Source organism: Arvicanthis niloticus, chromosome 13, assembly GCF_011762505.2.
Source record: "Arvicanthis niloticus isolate mArvNil1 chromosome 13, mArvNil1.pat.X, whole genome shotgun sequence".
Taxonomy (NCBI): domain Eukaryota; kingdom Metazoa; phylum Chordata; class Mammalia; order Rodentia; family Muridae; genus Arvicanthis; species Arvicanthis niloticus.
In genome coordinates, this window is record NC_047670.1 from 52,301,144 (window position 1) to 52,321,174 (window position 20,031).

General features: G+C 42.5%; 1 protein-coding gene across 34 annotated transcripts in view; it reads right to left on the reverse strand.

The window, feature by feature from the left end:
• The window catches only part of Rbfox2 (RNA binding fox-1 homolog 2), a 238,402-nt gene that overhangs the window by 121,578 nt on the left and 96,793 nt on the right, over positions 1-20,031 (reverse strand). The gene's annotated exons all lie outside the window — the stretch shown is intronic.

The window sequence follows — 20,031 nt, forward strand, 5'->3', positions numbered from 1 at the left end:
ACACACTCTCTGTATTTGCCTTCAGGGAATCTCTCTGTCATTCTCCTTCTAGAAGCAAGATCACAACTCACAAAGACTGCAATAGGCAGGGCTGGGCGGGGCTGGTAATGAACAACTAGCACCTGATTCTAGTGCTGGACACAAATCAGTTCAAACATGAGTGATGCATCCTAGACACTCTGCCCTCCAAGATCAAGGCAGAAGCACTGAGCTCACCCCCTGTCCCCATTCTTCTGGGTCCCTGGCAGAGGCTGGGCATGCACCCAGATCTGCTGGGCTTCTGCAGTGGTTTTCCACTGGCCTGGGGCCCACTATGCTTTTTGTCACTTCATCACTAAAAACTATCCATCTGCAAGATTTTAAAATACAGGAAAATTCAGACACACACTTAAAAAGGCCTTTCGTCATTATTAGTTCTTACTGACATCACTACTGTCCCTACTTAATATAGCCTTCTGTCTGAAAGAACCATTAATGAGGGTTTTAGAATCACTTGGGTTTCTTTCTTTCTTTTTAAAAAATATTTGTTTATTTATTTTATTTATATGAGTACACTGTAGCTGTCTTCCGACACACAAGAAGAGAGCATCAGAACTCATTACAGAGGGTTATCACTTGGGTTTCTAGCATGCTACAGACTCTTTACCTGAACATGTGGACAGTAGGGTCCAAATTCCTCAACCACAAAATACAGTTCAACTTTTTGGAACTGCAATTAGAGAAATGCATATACTGTGTAAACCTCTGCCACAATCCTGGTCACTACGTTTTTTTTCCCTTTTCTTTTCTCTCCCCCGACCCCCACCCCCAATAATACAGAGTTTCTCTGTGTAGTCCTGGTTGTCCTGGAACTTGCTGTAGACCAGGCTGACCAGAACTCACAAGATCCACCTGTCTCTGCCTCCCAAGTGCTGGGATTAAAGTCATGCACCACCACTCCTGGCTGCATTTTCTAATTTTAATTCCATTTAAACACTGTGTCTTCTGCATGCCAAGCCTTCCACTTATTATGGCCACTGATGAATAAGTATTATTGACTCACTCATCCTGGTTGTTTTTATTCCAAAACCAGTGAATTTGCCCCATATGCCAATCAATGTCCACACTCTGCCTGACCTGACAACTCAAAGGCACTCACTGCCACGCCAGCCATTCACAAGTCAGCAGTAGGAAGAGCCTACAGTCTGAGGCTATCCAGCCAGGCCTATAAAGTGAAATCCTATCTCAAAACTCCTCATGGGCCTAGACTGTGTAACACAGCATTCGCCACCTCCACAACAACGGGTATTTCCACACCACTCTTCTCTTCACATCCTTTAGGGTACAGTTTATCTATTTCTGGATCTGGAATCATCTGCATGGTGACTGGCATAGAGCTATACAATATTCTCAAAATGTTGGCTTTTTTTTTTAATTTTAAGGAATATTCTGCTTGGTTAACTTATTAAAAGAAAACCAAAAACAAAACTGAAAACAAACAAAAACAGTCTACTGCCTTTAAGCTGCTTCAGGGTTTACATTCCCTTCCTGACAAGTTTAAACAGCTCCCTCCAGCTTGGAAAATCTCTGAGTAAGGGCTGAAAGTCACAGGCAAGGCAAGCTCTCTCTGGCACGTGTGCCAGTTTTCTCTGAGAATCTGGGCCTCTCAGATCCTCTCCCTTCTCTTCTACTCTAAGAGTGGCCCTGCAGGGAGTCTAGAATATTTCTGCTCCCTTCCTTGCTGATCAGATCTATCAGACTTGGTGGGCTGGGCAGGATTCTCAGCTTTAGAGTCTTTTCTGTTCTTCCCACAGAACTTCTCTCTGCTTCCTGAGGACAAGGCTGCCTCCTTTCTAATATACAAGCAGAATAAGAACTTTTAAGCTTAAAGCCAGGACTGAATTTTTGTTTTAATTTTTTAAAAAACAAAAACCGGAATTTTTTTTTGAGACAGTCTCCAGCCCTAAGAAAACAAATCTTAATTAAATAAACTGTTATTTAGAGTCTTTAATATGTATACAGCCAATCAGTACATGCAGTTTTCCTGTTTCACAGCCAATGATCTAAATTTAAAGCCACTAGCCCTGCCCCTCTCTATGAGGAATAAACATATTAACATTACACTAAGAGACTGTAGTTAGGGGATGGGGAGTGAGACATGGTGTCATTATGTAGCCCAGGTTACCCTTGAATTCACAGCAATCCTTCTGCTTCAGCATCCCAAGATCTATAAGTATCAGCCTATGCCACCCAGCTTAAGACTGTTTTTATGGGATACAATAAAAAAATATTTATCTGCAGCAAAGCATGAGAAAATTCATGGAAACAATTCCTCAAATGAAGCAAGAAAAGTCTAAGTATGTCACAAAAATGGAAAAACCACTTTTACAATTATCACAGGTAGAACAACTTAAAAACATCTTTGAAACCATAGGAAAATTTTTCTTTTAAATGTATGCAATTCTTTCCTGATTATAATTTTTCAATTGGGTGGACAGTCACAAGACAAACTCTTCTGTGTCACTCCTTCACAAACAGGAAAGACAAAGACAAGCTCCTGTGTTCATGCCCATGCATGCTCACATTCTCTACCTTAAAACAAAAGAAACAAAGGGGGGAGGTCTTTCCAATCATCAGAGTCAAATAAGGAAGCCTGTGGTTTACAGCCACAGACTCTCACGTTAAGGAGCTGGGGACACAGCACATGTGTGGGACCCTGGGTACCACCACACAAGGACCTAATGATTCCACACTATGCAGCTACCTAAAAACCCACACAGACATATGTCTGTGCTCCAGATTTTATTAGCCTCTGTATTAGTCCAGGGGAGGTACGTCATTTTGAGTACTGGAAGAAGTGTTCTTCTAGGGAAGGACTGAAGAAATCTCTAGCATGCTTGACTCTGGGAAAGAAAGGTAACCCAAAACAACTTGTGGGTACTGTCTACAACACTACCATGGGCCTATATTGTGACTGCTGCTTCCAACAGTACCAGGAAGTCTGGTGAGACACATTCTAGATTTTCAAAATTTGTAAGAAACTACTAGTTTCTGTAAGCTTCCTATGACTGTGAAAAGCTGGATTAAAGTGTCTACTTCTGGAGAGGGAGCATAATTTGTCAAGAACACACCTGATAAACCAGGTACTGAGATTTGAGAAGTACCTGAGGCAATATCTATGTACACTTTATATATATTCTTTTACCTGGAGACAATAAGACTCATTAGAGCAGAGAAAGCTAGATGGCTGGGCACGGTGGCATGTACACTTTCAATCCTAGCATTTAGAGGGTAGAGGCCAGGTCTACAGATATGAGGTTGAGGCCAGCCAGGGCTGCAAAAAATAAAAAATAAAAAAATAATAATAAAAAAAGTAAGCTAGAGATACTGGATTGAAGATCCAGCTGAATTTGACTTGTAATAAAAGCTCAAAGTAATGAGTCTCTTCTTACCTTATTTCCTCTCAGCTTAAAATAGCAGTTCTGACAAAATGATGCTACTCAAAATGACTACCCATGACCAGCACCCACATCATTATCAAGGAGAAGCTGCTTAGATAAGAAAGGGGATATGATCGTTTCTATACCATACTTACTCGCTGAAAACTGAGACTGACAATGTCACTGGGATTTTACCCTGGAGCCACCCTACGTTCTGCCTCTGCCCATTACGGAGACTGAAGACAAAGGCAGAGAGAGGACTGTGACTTGGAATAAACATGCTGAGGCAGTGGCCAAAGCAGGCAGTAGGTGACAAAAGGCCCATCTATGTTCTAGAACAGCTAAGATAAGCTCTAGCCATATACATAAGAAAGGGGAAATCTCTTTACCTCTCCAAGAACCCCCCAAACTTCTACAGGTCTCTGGTATCTCCCCCACCATAACTGTAGACCTCAAGAAGCCTCCCTACCCTAGCCACGTCTGCACAACCTACCCATTCCTGTTTTGTCTTCCATGGCCTCTGTCCAACCAGGAACCTAATTATAACCCCTACCGCACAAACATCCTCAAGCATTTGCTCTCATCACTGCCTGGTTAAATGTAAGGCTCTGTCTCCTCTGAGTGAGCACAGCACAACCTGATGTTACAAGAGCCAAGTCGCACAGACAATGCCACTGTGTATTCACAACTGTACTGCAAATGGGTGACCCTAAGGCTTCTGCACTCACTAAGAGACTTTTTTTTTTTTTTTTTTTTTTGCCTTCATTCTCGCCTTGCCACCTGCTCTTAGCTGATGCTCTCCACTAATACAGGTCATTTTCAAAGAGAAGAAAGTGTCCTCTCACTATCAAGGCTTCAAGTTCTGCCTAGAGATGCCCATATGCATTTACATTCCAACACAAGGAAAAGGTCTTTCTCCCACCCTGTATGCACTCCCTATAGTCCGTGTGTACTGTCCCCTAAGTGCCTAGGCGAGAACATGACTCTCTCTCATCTGTCCACTCTTTCCTACATCACTACAGGAAACCTCATCTCTTTGTTGATCATGATCAGATAAGAAACACTTACATCACCTTCTGAAAACCTCTCTTTCTGCTCTGTCACTAATAGGCAGTGTGTTAATTAGTCCTGGCTTTGGAAGCCAGTCTAGCAATGTCCTGTGAACTGTGAAGTGTCAGCCTGTGGCACTGCAATGCCCCTCAAGTGGCTCATCTGAGTACAGACTCCAAGTGTGAGTGGCAGCTTCTTGTATCAACCTCTGTGAGTAGAATGCAGAGTTTCAGCCTAAACATCCAGTGACAAGTAGGGCTAGATAAGTAGGGAATGGTCATTAAAGGGTCTTCTTTTGTCTTGTCGTTATACCCACACAGCCACCTTCTTGCTCACTACTTCACAGTGAAACTCAAAGAAGTCTGGCTCTGTCTCCTCTCTATCCCCCCCACCCCCACCCCTTCCTTCCTCCATCTGATCAAAGTCTCCAAGTCCTGCACTCAGAGTCAACTCATGTCATCTAACCCAACAAAGTTATTTAGCTTCTTTGTTGGTTGTTGACAACAGTCAACTAAGCTGACAGTTTTTTAAAATGTTCTCCCCTCATTTTGAACAGGCTACAACTTGGGGATTGTGTAGTGCTATTTTGTTTTAACATTACCACTGGTTACTCCTCAGTAACATTTTGGGAACTGGGGTTTTTTCCCTCATCAGAAAATACTCCTTGTTACTCAATCTAGGTCATTCTCTCCAAATTGCCTCCTCTGTTGTCATTGCTTCAATCATGCCACTAAAGACCAAGTGATGGACCAAGCCCCAACCACCTTCCTTCCCACGTTACAGTATCACTACTTGGCTGTCCCACAGGCATGAGAAAATATTGCATGCTCATGTTCCTTAACCACCAACAACAAGAACAACGCTGAAATCTAGCATACCCTTGCCATTTGCTACCTCAGTGAATGGCACTACCTGCAAGTACACGAATAAGGTCCTCTTCCTATATGACCATGTCAACTTCTCTTGGTGACTCTTTCATAACTCAAAGGGTAACACCTCTTTCCTGGACCTCACAGTACTTTCCCCATTTTTGTTACTGCTCCCCTTCAAAATATCTACCACGTTGCAGCCACAAGACAAGATCATAGCGCACACACCTACACACCATCTACAACGTCAGCATACACAGGGACTTTTGTATTCAAACTCCTTTAATGTCCTCTGTGCTCCGATAGGTTCCCAACCTCCAACCTCACTTCAAGCTCTTCTCCTCTCTCTCACTGCTCTGGATATACTGGGGTCTTATGCCAGCTCCCATCCAGTAAACTCAATCCTCTCCCCGACTCTAAACCCTTCATTCCTTCCTCTCCATGATCTCTGCCCATGGCAAGGCTGGCTCCTCTTATCTTCCATGTCTTAACTTAAAAACCATTCCCTGAAATAAGGCTCCCAATTCCTCCATCTGCATGAGGCCCTTGGTCCTCTATCACCATGCCCTGCTTCTCTTCTTCCTGACAGCTCCATGAGCTCTGTAGACAGTTTTTCCTTGAGTGTGGCTAGTTTCTTCTTTAGAGAACAGCACTCCTGTGTCAGACAGACACAAGTGTGAGTCCTTCTCTCATGCTGCATTTATTTTATCCTTTGACTTTTTGTTATGTAAGGTCAAAGTTATTCGTAGGCATTTCTGCACTCCGCAACTGTTTAACCAAGTCCTATAAATAAAATTAGAGTGCTACTAATTTCCCCCTAGTTACCAAAGGACAGAAAGCTTTATCATCACTACAAGCCATAAATAAAAATCAGCACCAGTGAGTTGAAATATAATAGTTGGAAATAATCCTAACACTAGTATTAAAAGTAGCTCCAATTTACTCATTTATTTTAAGCTAATTTAATTATCAACATTCCAAACTGCCTTATTTCCAACGCTGTAAATGTATTGCAGTATGATAAAAACCACCCAACTGAAGCAGCACTCTAATCAAATTAGGCACATGCAAGCCCAGACCTAGGAGCTGGTCCTATGTGACTACTCAAATTACTCAATTCAAAGCTCAGTTCCTTGGTCACTGTTAAGTGCTATACATGGATAAAGGTATCACTGTGGACACGGCAAATACAAAACATTTTCACCAACAGAAAGCTGTATGGACAGAGCTGTTACAGAGTGGTAACAACCAGGAAGCAGATGGACTCTTAAGTATACAGACAATGACACTGTTGTGTGTGCCTTTTGAGCGGGAAAGCTCCCAGGGCCTTTTCTCTGAATGCAGCTTTTAGGTTAGAAGAACTTAGATATGGCTAACTGTGCACCAGTTTCAAAATGAGGTTAGGAAAATAGGGAGTACTCGTAGTGAGAAAACCCTGTGTTAGATATAAGGAAGACCCAAAGGGAAAGATCAAAAGGCAAAGATAGAAACAAAGCACACCAAAACAGGGAAGGGAGGGGAGGGGACAGGCAGGACTCAGCATTAGTAAGAAATACAACCCATTGCCACACACACTAACATTTCCAGCCATCGAGGCACTGACAGTTGTGTTAAAATCCATGTTCAGAAATGCCTACACTCACTGTCAAAAACAAACAGTCATGTAGCACTTTCTTAAAGAACATACTTTCAGTGACTATTAAACATCTTGGTTTTCAAAGGGGGAGATCCTCTTAGCTAGTTAGGATAATCAGCAACAACAAAACCTATTCTAAAAATATTCTGAATGGTTAAATTAGGGTGTCAGTTTAACTAATCCGAGTGACTGCTGCTTACAAAGCAGGCACCTGGGAGAGTAGACCCCTTCTCCTTGAACTATGGCTAAGCCACACAACACAACACAACACAACACAAAGGGAGGCTGAGGGATGTTAAACAAAACAGCCTGATACATATCACAGGAGATCGGAGAAAAGTTCAGAATGGTGCAATGAACCACTACCAATTACTTAAAAAAAGAGAGATACATGAAGACTGAATACTTTTAGGGCACTAATACCTTTAGGGCAGTGGCTCTCAACCAATCCTTTAATACATACAGTCCCTCATGCTGTGTGACCCAAACCATAAAATTATTTTCATTACTACCTCGTAACTGTGATGCTATTGTTATGAATCACAATGTAAATATCTGATATGCAGGACATGTGATATGAGACCCCTGAGAAAGAGTTGTTTGGCAGCCCCAGGGGTCAGAACCCACAGGTTGAGAACTGCTGTTTTAGAGGAAGGGATGGGGTGGCAACTTCCATGTACCCACTGTGTGCTTGTTAAGAGTCCAACTCATATATATTCTATATTAACTTTTTTTTAAAAAGGTTGGGCAGTGGTAGCACACACGTTTGATCCCAGCATTCAGGAGGCATAGGCAGAAAGATCTAAATTCAAGGCCAGCCTGGTCTACAGACTGAATTATGGGACAGCCAGGGCTACACTGAGAAACCCTGTCTTGAAAAGCAAAAAACAAAACAAACAAAAAAGATAACAACTTATTTTTAAAGGAAGTCTGTATTCCCCACAAAATGTATAATCACATGGCTTATCCAGGCTTTAAAACACTAAAATATAATCAACCCTTTTAAAGAACTTTTTCCTTTATCAGATATTTAAATGTTTTGCATGTTTTATCCCTTTAAAATTATACACACACACACACACACTATATATATATATATATATATATATATATATATATATATATATATATATAGTGTTATATATAGTGTGTGCAGTTATATATATATATATCTCTCCTGAAATTGGGAACAACAAAATGTCTCAATGGGTAGATACCACACAAGCCTAGCCACTAGAGTTTGGTCTCCAGACCCCATGTAAAGTGGCAGAAGAGAAGAGAGAAGACAGAACTGACTCCACGAAGTTGTCCTACCATGACACATATATAGTGACACGAACCCTCCCAACACCTCATATAAACACATGTATACGTTTTCTTTAAAAAAAAAAAAAAAAACCCAAGTTAAAACAGAAACTGTAATGACCTTTGTTGTCCTTATTATTGAACTTAAAAATAATACTAACTGCACACAGATGTTTAGATTTAAGACCTAAGTCATCTTATTGGATAATGTGGCTCACTGGATAGGAAGAGAGGTTGTTTTTTAAACAACCTCCAGGGAGTCTTCACAAGGTCTTCTATGTCACATGGCTGTGCAGTTAGACCACTCTGACAGGCGCTGAGGCTGAGAAATCTAGAAATACCCCTTCCCTTTCTTAGTAAGCAAACCTGAGTTTTCATTCTGGCACATGACCATGGATACCCTTCAGAAGTGGGCTCTTCCTCCTAACCTAACTGCAGCTCGGCTCTTATTCCCAGCCCTCACTGCACGCAGATGTAGCTGTAAGACTAAGCTCTGGTCAGGAAGTACATTCAGAAGAGTTACTTGAAGTCCTGTTCTCTGAGGAGAGCCTTGCCTTCCCCTGCCTCCATTTGAGTTAATTTGTAGAAAAGGAAGATAAGGGACTGAGGAAACCGATCAGTGGATAAAGTGCTTGCTATGCAAGCATGAGGACCAAGGTTCAGACCCTCAGGACCAACATAAAAAGCCAAGGATGACAATTCGTGTCCATAATCCCAGTGCTAGGGAGTGAGGGTGGAGACAGGCAAATCCCTCAAGCATATTGGTCTGCCAGTCTAGTCAAAATGCAACCCCCCCCCCCCAAAAAAAAGTGAAGGGCATAAGAGGAAGATATTTAAAGTTGAAGTTGACCTATGGCTTCTACTGAGCAAAAGCACCCCTTATATACATCCCAAAATAATAAAGGAAAGGGAGAGAGGTGGGGGAGGGGAGGGGTGAGAGGGGAAGGGAGAGCTGTAGCAGCCATCTGGGCTGCATCCCACTAGCAGAAAAGAAACAGCAGCAACCATGAGGCCTATCAGCCTTGGGCCACCTGTGTTTCAGACTTATTTTGGGGAAAGACCAATAAATCTCTCTTATGTAAGTACCTAACCTCTCTTATTTGAGAGGTTGGTTGTTTATATATGTCTGGGGGTTTCTGTTTGGTTTGGTTATTCACAGTAACCTTTACCCAAATGATTTATTTCATGCTGACTTAAAATTCCATTTAACTTCATTTGGAAGCACAGAAATTTCTATACATAGCAAAAGTGTACAAATTTAGGGAATGACTAAACCAACTGTCTGTCCAAAAATCCTGAAATGTCTAAATAGGAAATCCTAGCCAAAAAGTCACGTAACCAGTCAATCCCCCTAACTTCTTATCTCTGAGCACTTACTGAAGTATTGAAATTGAAGTTTAACATAGCTTTACTGAGTACAGATAAGAGGAAATAGTCAAATATGGGCCAAGGAGTTGGCATGGCAGGAAAAGGCACCTTAGCCTGGTGATCTGAGGTCAATCTGAAGAACCCACATAGTGGAGGGAGAGAACTGACTCCCAAAAAGTCCCCTGACCCACACATAATCAATCAATCAATCAATCAATCAATCTCTCTCCCTCTCTCTCACTAATCTTTATAGATCGAAGCATTTATACTCATTTTCTTCATCTGAAAATAGAAACACTACCACCAGAATGAGTTGAATGCTGAAAGATCCTAGCTGTGTTAAAACTTTGTAAGCACAGCAGTGTGCACACATATATTTAAATGTTTATACGTTCACCATCACCACTGCAAGAGACAATGGATAAATGCTGTCAGGAAACAGAGACAAACAAAAATTACATGAAAACAATTAAGTAGGCAAAAACTTGGTTGGAGCCCAAATAAATCAGTGAAATGTGTCTAGCCTCCTTTACCAACTTTCCCATTTCTGCATCTTTCAGAACTATTCTACTTCAGTTCTCTTCTTCAAAGCACCAAGGGAGTTAAGTGGCTGGGAAGGGGAGGGAAATAAATGAGAATGAAACAAAACAACAGATAAAGGCTTAAAATGCCCGGAAAATGCATTCCACTGACTTTATACACTGCTTTAACATTTTACAAGCTGTCCGTTGTCTGTCTGTCTGTCTGTGTGTGCGCGTGTTAAACATATGTATGTATATCACGCATGCGCGCGCGCGCACACACACAGTACCTGTAGGCCTAGTGTCCAAAGAGGCAAGGAGACAGCATTAGGGCCCCTGGAACTGGAGTTACAGAAAGTTGTTGCTGCCATGTGTGTGCTGAGAACCAAACCCATGTCCTCTTGAAAGGCATCAAGTGCTCTTAGCCTTCTGAGACATCTCTTTGGCCCCTTAAGAATTTTTCATTTGATGATTATATCATTTTTCTTTAGAAAATATTCTTTCAAATCAGCAAGGCCATGTAAATGTATAGCCCTACTCTGTATGTGAGAGCCAAACCATAAACCACCGAGAAGAGGGACCTGGGCTCCTCCAACTTGGATCACACAATGCAGTTTACACTAATGATAAACAAATCTTAAATATTTCATTTCAACATTTTGGAATTTTATTCTAAAAAAAACTGGCCTATTTTAAAATTTTTATACTCCTTTGAATTGTTTAACATTCAAAATGTGCTTTACAGTTTGAAAGGGTAAACGAAATCACCTCTTTTCTGAGGCCACTTGTGGAAACTCTTAATCCATATGCACTGAACCAGTGCTGTCTTGTTCAATCTAGTACAATTTAAAAATATTCTAGGGTCAAATAGCTGAGAATTATACTTTAAGCAATTTTACTATTTGCCCAATTTAAGAACTAATACGTGTTTTTAACAAAGTTTACAAATACTGGTAGGAAGAAAACACACCCACCGTTTAAGGGGTGTCAGAGATGAGCTGACAGTGAGGCAAATGCCAAACTCTGCCACAAATGCAAAGAGCTACAGTCAGGATAAGAGGGTTGTGAGAAACAGGCTCCTGACAGTTCCGGTTTTGCTTCTCCAATGGAAGGGCTGGTTTATGGAGCTTCTGCTCTGAACTGCCATGTGCACCCAGCTTTACAGGGCCAGCTATTGGGGAGAGAGCTGCCCTATCTGCCTAGATAAACATTTATAGCACCAACTCCTGGGTCTGAATGCAGAGAAAGGAGTGGAAGTCTTTTGAGTTAGCAAGAACTGACTGGAGTTTCTAAGAAGGTAGCTAACTAACTCCACACTAGATAGACTACACTGTTCTATCCCAGATCTAACCAATGGTTTCAACAACAAAGAGTTCCTAAAACTGAGTATAGACCATTAGTTTCAGGCCATGACAATACTTTTAACAACACAAATTAATCCACTGTGATTTATTTTAATTATTTCTGGAAAACAGTTTATTTTTAGTAAATATTATATCCCCCACATGGGAAGCTACAAACCATGCCAGAAATGTTCTTTGAGGAGATAAAATCCTATTAATAGACCTATCAGTTGCTCCTTACTTAGGTTGTAACATAGTTTCCACTTTAGCTGATATGACCTCCCCTGACTCCTCTGGGCAGAAGGCTGCTCTCATCTCAAGTCCCCACATTTATCTTTATCTTTAGGTACCTAAGTAAAGCAAGCAAGGCTGAGAGGAGGGAGAAAAGCTTTTTTCCCTAGGCCTTCTCCCACAGCAAAGTTTAAGGTAAATTCTGAGAGCTTAAAAGGCCGCCTTCCTTTGGACTGCTCTGTGGCTGGGAACTCCGGGATGCTCAACAGCCATGCACAGCGGTGCTCCATGGTGGCCACTCGTGGGGCAATGCAAAGCTAGAGGACCTGTGGTGCCTTCATACATGCTTGATCTCATCCTACTTTTCCTTAACCTAGGCTACACTGTGAAACTGTCTCAAAACACAACACCCCAAAAGAACAAATGCCACAGTGTCTAAGTATAAAGCATAATATATTGTCTAACTTAAAAAAGCTAAGCAAGAGAACCAAAGACTAAATATAAATAAGAGACTAACGTTTTCCTAAAAACTGTGATCTCAAGAGTTAGTTGCCTTTACATTTTCACTTTAAAGGTTAAGTAGGGGTGGGGGTAGTCAGTTGTAGTGACCCATGACATTAGCACCTGCACTAAAGAGGCAGGTAGATTTCTGTGAGTTTGAGGTCAGCCTGGTCTACACAGGAAGTTCAGGCCATCCAGGTCTACATAGTAAGACCACAAAAAAAGTGGGGCTGGAGATGGCTGCTCTTCCAGAGAACCCAAGTTCAATTCCCAGCACCCACATGGCCTCACAAAAGTCCAATTCCAGTTTCAAGGGATCCAAAACTTCCCTCTTCTGGCCTCCAGAGGCACCAGGGATGCAAGTAGTAGACACACATGCAGACAAAACATGTAAAAATAAGTTTAAAAAAATTAAAACATACATATAAAAAACTAAACAGGGTTGGCAAAGTGCCTCAGCTGAGTTCAATTTCTGGATCCCGAAGTAGAAGGATTGTCCTCTCTCATTGTCCTCTGACCTCCAGACATGCACTATGGTGTGAGTATGTGTCTGCCCCTCCCCTAATAGACATGAAATATAACACTCCAAGTCTCTGGCATCACCAGCTTCTGCTGCTGCTTAGCTCATGAAGAATGTCTAGAGGACATCAGCCAGCAAAAAGCAGTAATGGCTCTTCAGAACAGGACTAAAAGCTAGGAGTTCAAGCTTTCTGCATACCAGAGTGAAATGGTTAGTAAAACATCTAGGGCTTTTCCTGCCATCCAATGGAATCTAGTCTGGGCAGTTATAGCCAGATGGGCCTTCCTAGTGAAGTGACCTTAGGGAGTCAGATACCTCTCTAGCCTTCAGTTTTCTCATCTATAAAACTGAGTGAGCAGTACTTGCCCTGCTGAGTTGTGAGAATTTAACAAAAAGTAAGCTGTTTCAGAATAGGTCGAATGCTTTCCTCCCATACCTCCGACTCTGGGGATACATGAAACACTGGTGGTTTGTTTGAGACTATGCCATAATCCTCCTCCTGTCTCTTTTCTTTCCTCTCTCATTTTGCAGAATAAGGCAAGAAACCCAAGAAGGCAAACTAGCTTTCCAAAGGTTTACTGCTGGTTAGTGAGAGTATGAGCTAAAACAGCTCTTTCTTGCTCAGTGAATCCACACATCCTGGGGTGGCTCAGAGTCAGTACTGTTGTCCCTTCTGTGATTCAGACACCCAAGAGTTAAACACTCAGCCTTACTACGTCTGGAGAGGCCAGGCAGGGCCGTATGGGAAGAGGCTAGAAGCTCTGAAATCTACTCCTCTTTGTGACTGGTTGAGTCCCAAAGGGGTGGGTAGAAGAAGAGAGAAGATTGTCATCTGATCTCCACAGTAAACACAGCGGGAACCTCTATCTGCCCGGGTTTTCCAGTAAATATGTGCTATATTTATGAATACTTGTGACCACCAAGCTCTGGAAATGGTAACTTCTGACCTTCACCAAAAAGTAAAGTTTCTGCTGCTCAAGGACTAGATTCCTAAGAGTATAGTTGGGATGACCGCATGCTTATTAAGGACAGTCTCATGTTTCCACAGTGCCCTGCAATCAAGCTCTGGAGCTGAAAGCTGACACCACCACCATCCCCCTTACAGAGTGGACTCAGCCTGTTTAACTGTCTCCATTCCCCCCACCCCTCTGTCATCTTGGAAACATGACTTGGCTACTCAGTCCCATTCCCTCCTATGGTTTGTCTCTACTCTTTAAGAAAGATCCTATCAAGAAAGACAGGAAAAAAGGAAACAAAAGAAGAAAAAAGGGAAATGATAAAGAAAGAATAGTAGATAGTTGATTGATTTTAAAAGAAATCTATCTCATTACAAGCTATAATTCCTTAATTGTGGAATCCACACCCAATGCTGAAGGAAGACAGAAGCCTAATACCATGCCAAATCCTCGGGAGGTCTGCCCAAGTCATCAAGCCAGGCTGGGGCCACTTAACTGAGTGAGTTGACGCCATGTCCTTTAGTCCTAGCTACATTCTTTCCCCAGAAGTTCCTCTGTACCATTTCAAAATGTTACAGGAAGTGTATCCATTCTATGAGGAGAACTAGAGCAGCATCTGTTCTACCTTGCAGCTGACAAAGACTCCACATGCTAAGCAGCAAAGAGCCACAGAAAACAGCTCTGTGTCCTTTGTTCCTACATAGCACCACACATTCTAAACCGGGAAGCTGGGGAGGGCGGGGGTGTCCTGTCAGTGGCAAAGCTTGGGAACCTAAACCAAGTCAGTGCAGGAATGAACTTGAGCTTACCTTTGGGTGGCCTCAGAACCAGGGCCCTGCCAAATCCTCCTGTCCAACCAAACAAACCAGAAATGTTGAACAGCCCTATCTCTCCAGAAGTAGAGATTATAGAAGACCTACAATTGTTCTGACCTCAATGGCAAAAACCCCTTCCACACAGCTCAGGAACTAAGTGGCAGTCTCCCTATGGCTCCTCTCTGTGCTGACTCTGTAACCCAAGCCAAGTTTAACCCTCACTATGTTGTTAATGCCCTTTGCTTAAACAGGTGCTTCCTATATACATCTTAGAAGCATTGGTGACCAGGCAGTCTTTTCTCAGGAATGTTCAGCAAATTAACTACTCAGGGTAGACAGGAGCACAGTTGTTAGAAGCACAGGCTGGCTGTCAGGCAGGTCTAAGTTTAAATACCTGTTCCACCGTTTTCAGCCTCTTAGACTCAACCTCATTAAAGCTCAGTCTATGTATCTGCAAAACACAGCTTCTCCCAGTTGCCTTGGAAAGAGAATGATTGTTAGGATAATGAGGAGTTGAAGGGATGTGTACATAGGTGTATGCACTTAGTGTGTATCTGATGCATAGTAAGCATTCAATAAATAGTAGCTGTTGCTATAAATTATAATGGAGGACTGTAAACCAACTCTGTGAAGGAGCAGCCCTGACAGTTAATAACCATCCTATTAAAGCATTTCTGCACTTCACCCATGCCATGGTGAGACAGACACAAACATCATGAGGATGCCACAAACCACTCAAGGGCTAGCATGCAGCACACCATCTCTGCCAGACTCATCGGTGGAAGCCAGAGAAAAGGACATCATGAAGCCAGATAGTGAGAAGGTCTCAATACCGAGTTAGCTCTCAGCTTACACGTCTCACCGTAATGTGCTTCCATAGTCAACAGACCTTTTTGGATCTGTACACCTGAAGAAGATGGGGTGGAGCACAGCAAACAAGGACAAGAAGGGGAAGGATTCTGGTCTCCTCTCTTCACATTTTACCAAGCATGGAGCTGACAACATAATCAACATTTTTAGGCAGACATTGTAAGATGGCTGCTTGCTAGACTAGGGCAGCAGCACATGTTTTTATCCAATAGAAATAAACACTCAAGAAATTACAATCATGTCATCACAGACAAACACACTCACCAAACGGGGAGGATCTGTCAATCTGGCTCCTGAGCTTATAACTGAGTGCTGTGCCACTGTCATCTCTTGAGATTTTCATCATCACAACCCTAACCTGACAAACTCACGCCCACTCACACCTCAAAGCCCAAGTGCTGGAGTGGAGCAGGGCCAGGCAAAGCCTTGGTCGTGACAGTACATGTCCATCAGAAAAGTGCTCTGGGGAAAGTGCATACTTGATAATAAGGGCCCTCCCTGTATCACAGGCCCAACTCTTGACTAGCTGGAGTATAGGCATGCTAAGGCCTGGAGTAAGTTCAAAACCACTCTATAACTTGGTTTCCCCAACTGTAGAAGCAGGATGAGAGGACTAAACCCAGCTCAGACCTTCAGTGAGCTGAAGACCCAGCTGCTGTTCCTACCTTGGGCTGTTAGAAAACATGCCAGTAAAGAGCCAGGGTGTCAAGACAAGTAATTACAGCTCATTCCCTAGACTAGACTGATAGTTCAGGTCCAGTCAAGACACATTTCTGGAGTATAAAATAAAAGCAACTAGCAGGAAACAATGTAAACAACTAGCAGGAAACAATGTAAAATCACCCAACACCTGGAAGGGCACCTATTGGCTTGTAAAGGAACCTTCCTGAGAACCTCAGCTGAGCCTGAGTTAGCCTTCACACCCCACATAGAGATGCTGACTGCTACATCTGACCAATGGATTAGGGCCTAAATGAAGGGGGCTATCTGCACGGGGCAAATCATAGGGTCATAAGCAATCTCACAACTGCCTGCTCTCAGCAAACTGGCAACTCTTTTAAAAAGATGCTCAAGGGACTAGAGTTGCAGGAACCAAGGGAAATGTCTTCAGATTAGATCAGCAAAGGCCTCTCCAGTTCCACACAAAGTGCTGTAGGGGTGATGTGCTGGCCAACACACAAGATTTACACAATGGGCTCCCTGAAAGCCACACGTGTCCAGGTCAGAAGCACTGCAGCCCTGCCACAAATGATCCTCAGTGAAGCCCTTGCCAGCATCCTACTTCTGCTGTCAGTTATAGATACTCAATCGAGCCTAGTGTGTCTCTTTTACTCAGCAGTCCCCCATTAACCAAGAATTACCAGTGCTTACTTATTGTCCCATTTCATTTACCCTTTTCTTCCTAGCATAAAAAAAAAATGTTTTCCAGAACAACTAAGATTTTACATCATTTTGCCCAGTCATGTTCCATGCAAAGGAACACAACTGGGCAAAAACAATAAACGAAAAAGGAGCACTGGTCTACCCTCCAGCCAGCATGCACGGATATATGACTCTGCAATGCAAGGAGGCCAAACTCAAAGGGCCACAGACCTATCTACATGCAAAGGGAAACCTGCCAGGAAAACTAAACCTGGTGGCTGAGGACAACTTGGGGCAGGAGTGGAATATAGGAATCAGAAAGTGATGGCTAAGTGGGAAGCCGCTTTGGATGAAGCGATGAAATTGTTCTAAATTAAATCTGATGCTGGGATGGCTGAACAACTCTTTGAACATATACAAAGTCAGTAGAATTATATATGCTAAATACATTTATATATAAATGTATTTATATATAATTTATAGCATATAAATTATATATAAATACATTCAGCTGTATGGCATACAAGTTATATCTCAGAGCTGGTGTTTTTAATGTCCTAAGAAATGACACCTTTCTTCAGGAAGGAAAGATGAGGAGATGTGGATTTTCCAGCCAGCAGTCTGTTTCCAGTGCCTGCCAGCTCCTGCCTATTGCTTCTCTAGTCCCAGGCTCTGTTCCTCACAGAGGGTCTGGGTTAGGCTTCCACCTTCCCGAAGACAATAATGGAGCTCAGGTAAGCTTGATTCGGTCTTATAGTCAGTCTGCCCATGCTCACTCAGTCTTGACTTTAGTATCCTTCCCCACACATCGAATTGTTCCTTTGTGTAGCAGGGAGTGAAGTCACACAGAGACAGACACTATCATGAGAGAGTGCAAGATATGCACTGGCCTGCCACTTGAGAGCAGATGAACACATGGGTGCTTCAACACTTCAGGGCCAAGAGCAAAGCACTGAGTCCCTTTAACACCCCCTTTCAGCTTCCACCTCTGTGGAAACACCACCTAACACAGTTAATATATGTAGCTATAACAAAAGTTAAGCAACAAAGTCCATGTGAATAATTACTATGGTGTCTATCACCCGAAAGTACTCGATAATAAAAGAATTATAGAAACTGTGTACCCAGTTTTTATGTCACCTAACCAGCAGGTTGGCCTCCATCTCAAAAAGCTAGTGATAAAAGCAGTTTATTAGCACCAAACTGGTCATAACCACTTCCTAGATGACCTAGTCCAGCTCGCTCAAGTCCAGGACTCCATACTAGTATGCTCTTCAATTTATTTTCCTATTTTCCAAGTCCCTTTTAACCTCAACAGGCTAAGAACTGTCTCTCTAATTTCACAGTTCCTCCTCTACCGCCATCTGAATTGATCATCTTAATTATGACACTTCTAAGTCACCCTGAATAACTGTTGCCTGGTGCAGCAGTAACAATCCTAGTCTTCCTAAGTGTATCATGAAAACTAAAGATCGACTTAGAATTACGATAGAACTTGATACTCTCACAGTAGAATACTAGGAAGCTATAATAAAAAAAAATTCTGTAGTAGTAAATAACATGAAAAGAAATTTCCAGTAGACTAGGCTTGAACTGGAAGGCTATTTCAATGCAACTGACATTCAGGGAAAAAATTTAGAATGTACATATACACAAAACAGCTGCATACAAACAAGACTAGAACAATGAACAGAAACATTCAACACTCTAACAGAACTTTTATTTTATTTATCCTTTTGATCTACCGTGTATTATACATTTTCTTTGATGGATGTGTACTGCTTTTAAAGACTTTAAGCTATTAATTCAATGACTCAGCACTAGCACATGGCTGTGAATCACAAGGACAGGGCTCAGAGCTCTCTCACCACTTACTATACACAACTGACAAATGAGTACATGTTTCTAAGCTTGGATCTGTGTCTAGAAAGTGAAGGGGAAACTCCTGGCTGACTACTTGACAGTGTCCTCCAATAAGGTCCAGCCTGTGCCCTGCTACCCCTTCTTTTCCAGCAATGGCTGTCTCTGTCTTGAGTATGAGCCAGAATCCCCTGGAGAGCCTGCTGGAATGGGCTACTGGATGGCATCCTCTTAGTTTCTGGTTCAGTAAGCCTAGGAGGCAGGAAGACCATAAGCTCTCAGGTGGTGCTGAAACTGCTGGCCCAGAAGCCACCCACCAAAGACCACTTGACACACAGACTTTAAGGGCCTTTTTGGATCACTGTTATTTCAGGGCTACTTCTTTACTGGATATGAAATAGTGTCTACAAGAGATCTAAATAACAGATCTACAGTGTAGGATAATGCACCTCAGGACACTCTAAGAACTGGGTTTCTACTAAAGTGGGCAAGAAACAAAGCCAAACTCTAATGTGGGTAAAAATATCTGAGAATGTTAACGCGGATCAAAGAAAATGCAACTTGCCCAGGGTAGGCAAGTAGTTCTGTGCCTGTGTAGTGAATTCCCTGCGGGCTAATGGTGACTTGCTTTGCTCTGGGTGCCATCTGCTGACAGAACTCACAGAGCCCTCATCTCTATCCCTCCCTTTCCTCCCACCCAGGAGATTTAAGAGTCAGATTGCAAAAAGTTTTCCAGTTCTTTTGGCAGCTTTCTTAGGCCCTTTCTCCATATGTACGGCCCGACTGACCCTATCTTGTCTTCACACACATTAACTGGTTCGGGGTTGAAGAATTAACTGACCAGCATTTGGTGGAATGGTTTTCTAAGTGTTAAGTCAAACGTGTCTGTCACTTCAAAAGTGGCACAGGAGAAAAACTGCTCTCCTAAAGTGCCCAGTATAATGTGAAATGTTGCTGGCATCTTGGGTACCTCTATTGAAGAGTACTGCACCAGCACTGTTCCAGTTAAAAGTAAGAGCTACAAAGTGTCTCCATGTCTACCTTCTCCAGTTCTTCCTCTGAGAAAACTAATGGGGCCCAAGGTCAAATGACAAGTATGGGCAATAAACCCAAGACCTGAGGTCTTTTTATTATTTACAACACCCCCCCCCCCCTTTTTGTTAGAGAGGGTCTCACTATATGGCCCTGGCTGGCTAGAACTCAGAGAACTCTCTCACACACAGAGGCCTGCCTCTGCTTTCCCAAGTGCTGGGATTCAGGCCTAACCAGAACACTTTCATGCAGCCATCAAAGACAAGCACATCTTAACCACCTCTATAAATGGGGGATAAGAAAAACCAACAAACGTGTAACTACTCACAGGGGTGGGGCTCTACTTTTTCTAGTATCAAGACTAAGCTTTTCT